Raw genomic sequence first — 10,963 nt, 5'->3', positions numbered from 1 at the left:
CGGTTACGGAATGATGACAAGACCAAAGCGAATCTGCAGGCTTATGCCCCGTAGTCAGGTCATCCTTGGGGAGTCATTGTAATGCAATGGGCTGCAGATGTTGTATAAAAGAAAAGCAGAGGAGAGAGAGAGATGACATGGGCAGGAGATAAATGGAAGCACACCAGAAGATAATAACACACCATGTGGCTTTGGCTTTACTGACGTCCCTTTTTCCGAGTCCTGACATGGGACTGTTTTTATGCCACTCTGAAGCAGCGGTAACAGGATTGATGGTCAAAGAAAATGTTATTCATTGGAAACTCACAGAAAGGCATGACCACTTCCCATTTTGATAACTTTACAGAAGATTGCTCTCTTTAAACAGAGTGAGAAAACATATGGCTTGAGGTCTAAAGGAGACATGTGCATTATTAACATATATGTGCACAATTTTAAATATCTGGCTGGCATATTTTTTCATTTAAACTTGATGTTACCAAATAAAGTAAATTTAGGTTACCTGACACAGTATACTCATGTAGTATTCGAGAAATATGTAATAACTTTTGTAGGGCTGATATAAATTAAATTATTCCATTTTAGATTTCACCTGAAGTCATGCACAAAAAAGTTTAGATCACAGCAAGCTGAATACACAAGAGTTATTCAAATCACTGTAGCTGCTATTAATATTTTAATTTAAAAATCATAATTTCCTCCTACTATTATAACACAGTTTGCAGTCGAACCCACTGTATCCTGCCATACAAGCTGACACATTAACATTAAGAACTGTGTGTTATTTAGCATAGATGGTGTCAAAATCAGGAATGTCTTGATGAATGTCTTCACATTGTTGCATGCACAGGGTTGGGCAAAATGCAGAATTTTAGAAGCGACTCATGAGTTTGGATTTGAAGTGAATTGGAATTAAAATTGTAATGCCATGAAGAGGAATTTAATGAATGACTCAGTTCCAAACAATTCAGCAGAGTGAGACCGAGATTTTCATTAAACAAATATAACAGAACAGATTTACTTTTTAAACACGCTTCATTTTGAAAAGCAACTGAGCAAATAAAGTGTTTGTAGGTAGGTAGGTAGGTAGGTAGGTAAATACAACAGGACTAGTTTATTTTTTAAACTGGCTTCGGTAGATAGGTAGAGCGGGTGGGTGGGTAGGTAGGGTTGGTAGGTGGGGTTGGTAGGTAGGTAGGGTGGTTGTATTAGATTAGAAGATTAGATAGATAGATAGACAGACAGACAGACAGACAGACAGACAGACAGACAGACAGACAGACAGACAGACAGACAGACAGACAGACAGACAGACAGACGAGATAACTTACTCTTAATATGTTTTTTGGTTTGCCTTTTAGTGATCGCTATAACCCCTTAATCTTGTCACATTTGTAAAATATTAGTTACTTGGACTATGGTGTTATGTAGGGAGCTGTTTATGAAAACTGTGTTTGTTTTTTTGGGGATGGAAGGGGTGACTTTGCCATCGAAGGCGTAGAGCTAGATAACAATTAGACATTCAACCTGAAGCACGTTTTTTTCCGTTACTTCAATATGGAAGGCGGTCTGGCAGAAGCTGAATATTTTACTTTATAAAAAGTTTTAAACATGGATATTTTTCTTACAAAAACCCATTTATTCGTTTCAGAAGGCCTCAATGAACACATACAGAACATTTACTGATATTTCACACACTTACAGATGCACAAGCTACTCTAATGATCTCAAACCCCAGGGCAAGAATAACCGCCCATTTTCCAGTACTGAGAGAGGATGGGTCCATGGAAATGAGGCGAATTACTCTTGTTCCCTATCAATGTACCACAATGGCCTGAAACCCACACATAAACACACATCCAAATGACAACGGGCGCCTTGCAGCCACCATAAAACGCATCCCATCCCAGATCCCATTGTGGTGAGGGCCTGCCACCACACCGCCAACAGCAACTGCGGCTGGGCAAACATGACAGAGGTTGGGACAAATTGCTTGGCTGTTTTTCGCTGCCAGATGAAGGCTATGGATCCCTCACACACACTATCGGGGAGTGAAAACAGGGCGAGGGAAAGAGTGACAGGCAGCAGAAAAGGATTTTCCTAGTCATCACTGCCTTCCTGCAGCAGGCAAATTGGGCACAGAGGAAAACTCTGCCATTCCCGGAACAAGCTCATTAGAGAAGTGTTAGAAGATGCATGACTTAAGCGTCTTCCTGTTTCGGGCAGAATTTCCAGGTTTACAAAGCTGATACCCACTGTCTAATTGTAAACCATGATCCAAATCATTCCCACTGTGACATTCAAACACGTAGAGTAGGGTTCAAAAGCAGAGTCCATATTGAAAAGCTGGGATTTAAAATCTAATTTAAAGATATTTAAAACAAAGCAATTCTATAATGTTCTATATTCTATAATATTTTAGATTTCTAGGTCACTAATCAAATAAGCACATTTGTGACATTGATCATGCAACTCTCGTCAGATGTCAGATGTTCTTGGTTTCCTGAAGCACAAAATGATCATCTGATTTTGCACGAATTTGTGTTGTGCAACAGTGCTGCTGCCATTACAGCAAGAGTGGCACAGACCAATACTAACAAACTGTCAAATTGTGCATGAACAGTATGTACATTTTACATTTAAAAAATGGGGGAAGGGGGACAAATAATAAAATGCCAAAAGATTTTTACAAGTAGTTTCAGATTTTTTGAATATTTTTAGCTGTATCCACCTTTTTCCTGAGCAAACTATGAGTGCCGCCATGATTCTATCTTCCGTTTATATGCTGTCCTGTTCCTTTCTCCATAGGAACCCATTGTTAAAACAGGGTAAAAAGAGTCACTGAATTAATTCCACTGAAACTTGCTTAACATTACTAAAAATGATGATGAGCGCAGAGTTAAGCTGTGCTGTTGTTGGCTGCCAGAAATTCCTGGAAAGTACGTGTTTTGAGCACCAGCAAATCTGAAAAGAATATGCCTTGCATTTTGTCAAAGACTGACAAGAGAAAATGAGCATGGCTTGCAGCACTTAAGTTAAAAATACTCCCCCATAAAAAAGGTATATGTGCACTATTATCATTTTGAGGACAAAACCCCCCGAACTTCATTTTATCGAGAGTTGCTTGTAGGATATGAGCGCCCATCTGTTTTCAATATAGCAAACTTCGGGCAGCGTCATGTCATCTACGCAATTATAACACAGAAACGCAGAAATAATGATACATTGTTGTTTGTGATGCTCTTTCATACCGATACATGACAAATGCTCTCTCTGGATCAGTGACAGCACCAAAGCAGATCAGAATATTCGCTGTGATCGTATTTGTCAAAGGTTTAAAGACATAGTCGAATCACTATCATTTAGGAATAAGATCATGTGGGTGTTTGAATTGAGATCCCAATCTAGTGGATCTTATTAAAATGACTGGATTTCATGTCGGTACAGATGGCCTCGTGGTTAGCGCGGTGACATATAACTAGGGCTGCCACTAACGACTATTTTTATATCGATTAATCTATCGACTAATTTATCGATTAATCGATGAATCTATCAACTAATTTATCACAATTTTACTTAAAAACATTTAATTTAACTTGCAATGTTGGCCTTCAGTAGTGTACTATAAAAAAGTATAAATGTAAACAAGCCCTTGACAAAATGTAAAACTAAAAGAGTAAAAATGTAAAAAGGTACAAATTTGTAAACCAACATAAAAAAGAGAATATCAGCAAATACTTTTTATATAGAATAGTGTTGTCACAATACCAAAATTATGACTTCTATACGATACCAGACTAAAACACCTCAATACCGATACTGAAACGATACCATGGCAAAAAACTGTAAAAGTAATTGATTAATATGACAGAACTTACTATTCATTGTCTTATCATTGTTTTAGGGTTAAAAACCCCTACAAACTCAATTGGCCGGCATGTTCCTGCCCTGCCCTGCTTCACACAGAATACGAGGTCCGGCCCTTTAAGAGCTGCACGGACCAAATTCATTGTAACACCCGATTTCTCATTCAACTCTGTATACGTTCACTAAAGACATATCCGACTGCGTTTACCCGAATACTCGCCAGGATGTGCATTTTTACCAATTTTTTACCATTCAAACCCAATAATCCGCGAAATTGGCGCCGCAATCTGTCTGAGTGAAAGGAGTGTGCGCTGCACGAGCACGTCCCGGCCGTGCCGCACTTTTCTGTTGCGTTCTTTTTCCTGAGCTGCACGTATATATTAGACTGTTCTGCTTCCATTGTTTAGTGAACGGTCACACACACGTCCTCACTCCTGCTGTCACACATCGACACAAATTAAGAAATGCTGCTTTTATAGAGCGCTGTCATTTTTAAAGTACCGGTACTAATACAATTTCATATCGTACCCAACTTACCCAGTCGACTAAAAATATTGACATCGACTAATTAACAGCGTCGACGCAGTCGATTGTATCGACCAACATACAACCCAACTGCGCTTCCGGCAACCCGAGTTTGATTCCCAGCACGAGGTCCTTTGCCGATCCCGTTTTCCTCTCTCTCCACCCCACGCTTTCCTGTCAAAATCTACTGTCCTATCCATAGACTGTGTTCAAATATGGCGCTGATATCTTGGGTCTCGAGTCTGCGCAGTAGCAATTTAGAGTCCGAGTGAGCGCGAAGATGAGCCGCGATATCAAGGTCCTGCCTAATCAACAACTTTTTGTGAAATAAACAGCTATGGAAATGTAGAGATTAAAGTTAAAGCTCCAATCTCCTCCAGAAGTTTCCGATAAATAGCCATTAGTGCCTCAGTGACTACTTCGCTCAGAGAAGCTGTCAGTCTCAGTTGTCAATCATAATGTCACACCCCCTTTTTTTAGCATCAAATAACTAACTAAAACCAAACTTATTTAAAGAACGAACACTTGAACTAACATCAGCGTGATTAAAAAACAGCCTAAAATGATCTTTGGAAAAAATGTATTTGAAGTGTAATTAGATTGTTTAGTTTGTCTACGTCCCATTATATTTAATGGAGGGGGCGGGCTTTATGACCTATACTGCTTCCAGTCACCTGGGGGCGATCGAGACACTTTGGCTTCAGTTTTCAGGACTCGTGTGGCAGGCTTGGTCCTATTCAATAAAGGAAAAAAACGGCATCTTTAAAAAGAACTGGATTTCGCCCGTGAACATTTGCTGAACAAGGGTAAATGTGAGCGCACATTTATGCATTCCTCTTAGCATGTGACAACCACAATATCTCAAATATGACAGCTTCTGGCAGGACAATGTCCCTGAAACCACATATCGACCTAAACACACTGTAGACCAACCTAACAGACATACACCAACTCAAACCTCTTCGTAGGGAATAACCCAGAGGTCACCATAAAAGTGAAAGCATTAACCCCTTTAAAGTCGGGGCTTACTCAAAGGTTGAACTTTATCCAACTGTCATGTGCTCCAAGAGCTTTAGGTATGCGACAGGATGTTTGCCTACCTCCTTCCCTTCGGTAAATTCACACTCTCACCTTTTCTCCCCACCTCCTGCAATAATCCGCACGCCTGCCATGCTGGCATAAATAAATGCCCTCTCATGAATTCTGCATGCCTGCAGCTCACAGAAAGCTAATGACATTCATTACACCACACTTGGTTTGACAGGATGCGTGTGTGCAAGTGTGTAGGAGGATGATGTAAAATGTTTTCAGATTCACATCGAATTGAGAGTTAAATACTAAAAGGAGGCAGGCGATGTATTCCACCGCTAAGTGAACCATGAAGCCAATGAGCTGACCGTTCGTGCATATTCCAGCCAGCTCTCTCCATCCAGTGGGTGAATCTCCTGCGTTTCACACAAAAAAGGGAAAAAATTCTGCAGAGCATCAAAATTGTGGTGAGGAAACTGTAATGGAAAGCATTGCTTTTTTAACCACCCAGTTTAAGTAAGAAACATGTAGGCATGTCAGTCCCCAACCATGACAGGAGGAACCACGGGGCAAGCAGATCAGACTGACTGCGAGAACGAGCATTGCGTGAGCTGGGAGGCCCGAGAGAATGGGAGGGAATGATGAAGAGACATGAAAGAAAGCAAAAGATGAGAGCGGAACATCACTAAACAGGGGAGGTCCTCCATTATTGTTTATTAGTGTAATTGGCCAATAAATGCTCCAGCAAGTTGTAGCTTTGAGGCTTCTGAAGGGCTGGCATGCAACCATCATCCCACTAAGCTGGAAAAAGAGAGAGATGTTGCGCCTGTTGTGGTTTGTGCAAAGTTTCCCTTGTGTTTTGAAAGCAAATAGTTTGTAATGACTTAATAAGGTCTCGTTAAAGGTCATTATGGCAGATAAATCGATACTGTGTGTTTACAGCAGAGACACCAGAGTTTGCATACTTCTTTGGCGGTCAAATAGACCCGAGAACACATTTTTAAACAAGCTTTACAAAGTTTAGATAAGCACGAGAAAGAAACTAGTGCAGGTGAAAAGTCTTTCACTGAATCTAGAACTTGTTCACTAGTTTGTGGTAAGTGAGATTTTTTTGTTGTTTTTGAAATAAGTGTCTTACGCTCACCAAGGATGCATTTATTTGTTCAGAAATACAGTACAACTATAATATTGTGAAATATTATTACTATTCAAAATAGCTGTTTCAGAAAGTTAAAGAAGGACAGCATTTTTTTAAATATGCAAGTCTTTTTAATGCTTCCTTTCTTAAAATAAGTATTAATTCCTTGTGAAAATAAATTTGCAGTATTAATAAAACAGTAAGCAAAAAGTACCCAGTTGACTTAGTTGCACATCCAATGGACACTTTACTGACCAATGAGGCCAAAGAAGGGAAGTTAAGTGACACTAACCGCGTTTCCATTACAGATTAGCGCAAAACTTTTGCGATATTTTCTAAATGTCAATAAAAAACTATTGCGAAATGACGGCGTTTCCATTAAACGATGTTATGCGACTAAAACGTATTTTTTTCCTCTCGCGATAAGTCATTCCAAAAATTATGTCACGGATGTTGGTATGTTTATGTATATCCCAGTCACCGCACTAGCCATTATTTTTAATCAGAGACGAAGGCGTGTTAATCCAAGAATTAATGGCAAGGAAAACACCTTACACTTGTGAGCGTCACAAATGAGGTGTGTGTTTTTCCCTTATATCTGCTTCAAGGTCTTCATGATCATTTGTGGCATTTATTTGTTGTTTAGAATCCAGTATTATTGTAATTCTATTGTCTATGAGTTTAATAAAGAACTCGGTCTCGTCTTCTGTCCTTCTGTCCGCATCATCTGTAAATAATGATTGTCTTTTACGTGCATCAAATGACCGGTAAATGCGGAGAAACTGTTTCCATTTCAGTTGTGCGAAAATGTCCTTTTTCGAATTGCCTGAAAAACCACCTCATGTGAGCATAAAAACTTTTTTGAAATATATGGGAGTTTTTGGGAAATTGACGCATTTCCATTGGGCGTATTTTCAATTCGCAATTTCAATTTGCGCAATTTGAAGGGTAATGGAAACGTGGCTACTGAAGCAACACAACCAAAGTTGTAGGTCACAGCATGATGAATGTAATGAATGTAATAGGAACATGATGAATGTAATATGTTGCATTTATACTACACACATTTGTACAATTTACAACATACCTTTATAATGGTTGTGAAGTCTAAGCAAATGTTGTATGCAATTTCAGACGAAGCCTTTGTAATTATTTAGTATTTATTGTAATAATATCTAAGATGTATAATAGGAGCATTGTTAAAGACTTGATATCTTCGATTTCCCTTCAGAAGGCGACTGAAAAAGCAACGTTTCATCCCCCACCATAATAAAGTGGTAAATTGCAAATTGCTCCTCAGATCTTTACTAATTGAGGTGAGTTTTCTAGGAAGATTTTTCTAGGAAGAGATGATCTGCCCTACAGTGAGTTTGATTAAGAAGGGCTCGGTATTACTGTTGTCAGCGTATTTAAACTGTTAACATTAATGACAAACAAATGGGCACTTTGTCATTCAAATTATTTTGTCCATTTAAAACCATACAATGGCATGGCGTATCTCTTGGTTTGTGATGCTTTAATTTAATATGAAAACCTCACACTAAGCTCCATTGATGGAGCATTACTGAATATGACAGATAATGACTCATTTTCCAAACTCTTTTCTGAATATAGGCCTGTTTTCTCAATGATCTTGTTTAATAAACCAATAAACTGCGGGTTACCCTGTGTTCAACATGAGCAGAAAAGAATATAGTTGTGATATTAAAGACATTAGGATGGTAGACAGAAACAAATCAAATGAGCAAATGTAGACAGAGAGAGGAGGGAGTCAGAGGGAAACAGATGCTCTTTTTGGCCTGCTGGGATAATCCTCTGCTAAAATCCATTCACTGATTTATGTTTGATAAAAACCCACAACTTCAACTGCCATCGCCACTGAATGCAGGATAATTTGAAATGAATTACGTTTATCCCTTTGAACAAATGATCCAAAACCCTCTTTGAGGAATCTAACTTCACTGCTGCTATGACAACAACACATAAGCTAGTTAAAAATTCATTGCTGGTTTTAAGGCAGAAAAGGTACGAGTCTCATTGTAAATAGAGTGTTTAACCCACCAAGTAAATGAACCCAGTGACAGAGAAACCCACAAAACAGCCATTTCACAAAATATGGCTCTTTTGTATGCAGAATTTTATGATACAATGGATGCCGCAAATGATTGGTAGGGAAGGAAAGAAATTCTTCTTCTTCAGCATTTCTTGGACTCCATCCGCACCAATTCCTATTCACTCACACACACACACACACAAGCAGAAATAACAATCAGTGCGGGTCCCTAGACTCAGCACTGTGAGGTGGAAAAAGCCCAAGTCTAATTCTCTCTTAATAGCACACAAAGAAAAACATATACGAGTAACAATCTTGGTACCACAAGCACACACACACACCCTCAAACTGACACCTAAATGGAAAAGATTGGATTCTGGCTGCACCTCTACGATAAAGAAAGACAGGCTGATTGTCTAGGTTATTTGGCATTAGTTAATTAATGCCTTTTTAGCGTCAAAGCTAACAGGATATCAAGCTCTAATTGAAATTAAACTGGCTGTAGAAACTCTTTGATGATAAACATAAAAACCTCAGGAACTTATGACTGACATATTTAATTAAAAGTGTACGAGGGGGCATTGGGAGTCTAGGCTATAGGCAAAGTTTCAATTAACAAACGCTTATGTCAGCACTGAGGCTAACGTCAGCGCTTTGGATTTACAGGCAAGACTTCTTTTACAGTTGTTTGAAGACAACATCCGTGGTGAGGCTGTTAAACATTTATTGAATTTGAAAATGATGCCTAACTGTCGTGTCTCTCCATTCCCATTGTGTCTGCTTCAGTCGTAGCCTGATAAGTTCATTAAAACAGAGGGAAATCTTATGACGTCAAACCATGTTTAGTCTCCATTTTCTTGCTGACAGAAATGAAGGAGTGTTGAGGGATCAGACTGTGAGCATCTTCCTAATGTTCTTCCCAGTCTTTTTGCTGCGACTTTACATTCAGATGGGAGTAGAGAATGAGAATATATGGCATTGTAGTTTAACATTCTGCTCTATTTGCTGTCATAACTGTAGCACTTTGTTATTAGTCTGAAGCTCTACGGTGTCCTTTGCCTTCCACACTCATGACCTGCTGGAATTTATGACCACTACACCTACAGTAAAGAGAGCAAATATGGATATATTGTGGTTAAAGTTGCCAAGTAAGTATATATATACCACTGACAGGTGAAGTGAATAACACTGATTATCTCTTCGTCACGGCACCTGTTAGTGGATGGGATATATTAGGCAGCAAGTGAACATTTTGTCCTCAAAGTGGATGTGTTAGAAGCAGGAAAAATAGTCAAGCGTAAGGATTTGAGCGAGTTTGACAAGGGCCAAATTGTGATGGTTAGACGACTGGGTCAGAGCATCTCCAAAACTGCAGCTCTTGTGGGCTGTTCCCGGTCTGCAGTGGTCAGTATCTATCAAAAGTGGTCCAAGGAAGGAACAGTGGTGAACCGGCGACAGGGTCATGGGCGGCCAAGGCCGTGTGGTCCGATCAAACAGGCGAGCTACTGTAGCTCAAATTGCTCAAGAAGTTAATGCTGGTTCTAATAGAAAGGTGTCAGGGACACAGTTTGTTGCGTATGGAGCTGAATAGCCGCAGACCAGTCAGGGTGCCCATGCTGACCCCTGTCCACTGCCCGAAAAGCGCCAACAGTGGGCATGTGAGCATCAGAACTGGACCACGGAGCAATGGAAGAAGGTGGCCTGGTCTGATGAATCACGTTTTCTTTTACATCACGTGGATGGCAGGGTGCGTGTGCGTCGCTTACCAGGGGAACATATGGCACCAGGATGCACTATGGGAAGAAGGCAAGCCGGCGGAGGCAGTGATGCTTTGGGCAATGTTCTACTGGGAAACCTTGGGTCCTGCCATCCATGTGGATGTTACTTTGACACGTACCACCTACCTAAGCATTGTTGCAGACCATGTACACCCTTTCATGGAAACAGTATTCCCTGGTATTCACTGCCACAAAGCAAAAATGGTTCAGGAATGGTTTGAGGAGCACAACGAATTTGAGGTGTTGACTTGGCCTCCAAATTCCCCAGATCTCAACCCAGTCGAGCATCTGTGGGATGTGCTGAACAAACAAGTCCCGATCCATGGAGGTCCCACCTTGCAACTTACAGGACTTAAAGGATCTGCTGCTAACATCTTGGTGCCAGATACCACAACACACCTTCAGGTGTCACCTTAGGTGCTTATAACGCTAGTATACAGGGCACAGAATACGTAAAATTAAATCGCTAGTTAATACCACTAACAAGGCTCAAAATAGCCTCACACTAACGCGGTAGCATAATGAGGGTCCCTACATGCAAACCGAAGCATTGAGAACTTTGTAAGTGTACAA

The sequence above is a fragment of the Gobio gobio genome, assembly GCF_949357685.1.
Source record: "Gobio gobio genome assembly, chromosome: 5".
In the NCBI taxonomy this organism is placed as follows: Eukaryota; Metazoa; Chordata; class Actinopteri; order Cypriniformes; family Gobionidae; genus Gobio; species Gobio gobio.
This window is presented reverse-complemented; position numbering follows the sequence as displayed.